Raw genomic sequence first — 1464 nt, 5'->3', positions numbered from 1 at the left:
TGATTGATAAGGTCTATAACCTTGGGATCCTTGGTTTTGAAGTGGAGGTGGAATGTACTTCCCTTGAAAACCACATTGGGAAGGGTTTGAGCCCTCTCCTTGGTTTTTCCAAGAGAAATTCGGATGATTCCTCCAACTTGGATTATAGTGAGTACCAAAAGGATTGTTCCCTTGGTTCACAAAAGCTGCATTGACTTGTTCATTAGGTTCATTTTGCACTTGTCCGTGAGGACAATGAGAAGTAGAATGAAGAACACTAGAACAAGTCATACATGTTTCATTTGATGCACGATGAGAATGGTTAGGGAAGGAAGATACTTGGTTCGCCGAGTTTTGGTTAATAAAAAATTGATCAAACCTTTGAGATAAAGACTTCATTTTGGCGGCTATTTCATTCGAATGGTCGACTTAATGTAAGCCAACATTCTTCCTACCTTGTGAATTTCTACTATTCTTGGATGATAATGTTCTATGCAAAGAATTTTCACTCATGCTCTCATAAAGACGCCACACGTCATCCTCATGCCTATCAATGTATGAGCCACCCATGGAAGCATCAACCATGCCTTTGTAATTGTCCGATAAGCTCTCAAAGAAATATTGAACTAATTGCCATTTGGGCATGTCATGATGTGGACACTTCTTAAGCAATTCATTGAAGCGTTCCCATGCCTCATGAAACGTTTCTCCATCCCCATGTGAAAATTCTTGAATTGAGGTTCTTATGGCATTGGTCTTAGAAACCGGATAGTACTTCTTCAAGAACTCTTGTTGCATTTCTACCCAAGAAGTGATTGAAAAAGGCCTAAGATTGTTAAACCAATACTTTGCCTTGTCTTTTAAGGTGAATGGAAAAAGTTTGAGTCTTAAGACCTCTTCCGGCATGTTCGTATATTTTACGGTGGAACATACTATAAGAAACTCATCCAAATGCTTGTAAGGTTCTTCACTTGGAAGTCCATGATAGTTAGGAAGCATTTGAATGGTTTGTGGCTTAATTTCATAATGATGTGCTCTAAATGGATGCAATTGGATGCATGTGGGTGCATTATACTCATTAGGCACATAATGATCTCTTAAAGCAAGTAGTGGATTAGCTACTTGAGGTGCAACATGAACACCTTGGTTTTGAATTCCTTGATTGATGATGAGAGGTTATGGATTATACATTGGCCTTGGCATTCCATATGGAACTTGGCTTTGTTGTTTTGGTGGTTGGTGAATGTATGGCCTAGGCATACCTAATGGTACTTGTATGTTCTCATTGTGCACATTTGGATGAAGGATACCTTGTTGGTCTATATGACCAAGGTCCTCTACATTCTCTTCATTATGGCCTTCCATTGATGTAACGGATCGGGTAGAACTAGAACTTCCTCTTCCCCTAGGATTTCTAACTACGGATTCAAGATGCAAATCAAGAGGGACAAGAGTTGGTCTTAGTGATCTACGACCATGCATGCA

General features: G+C 39.5%; 1 pseudogene; it reads left to right on the top strand.

Moving 5' to 3' along the window:
• Positions 1–622: 622 nt before the first annotated feature.
• Positions 623–721, top strand: LOC132315193 (small nucleolar RNA R71; annotated as a pseudogene).
• The last annotated feature ends 743 nt before the right edge of the window (positions 722–1464 follow it).

Source organism: Cornus florida, unplaced genomic scaffold (assembly GCF_030987335.1).
Source record: "Cornus florida cultivar Cherokee Brave unplaced genomic scaffold, ASM3098733v1 CherokeeBrave_3.0.0_Hap2_Chr06, whole genome shotgun sequence".
Taxonomy (NCBI): Eukaryota; Viridiplantae; Streptophyta; class Magnoliopsida; order Cornales; family Cornaceae; genus Cornus; species Cornus florida.
Note: the sequence above shows the minus strand (reverse complement) of the source record. Positions and strands in the feature narration are given on the sequence as shown.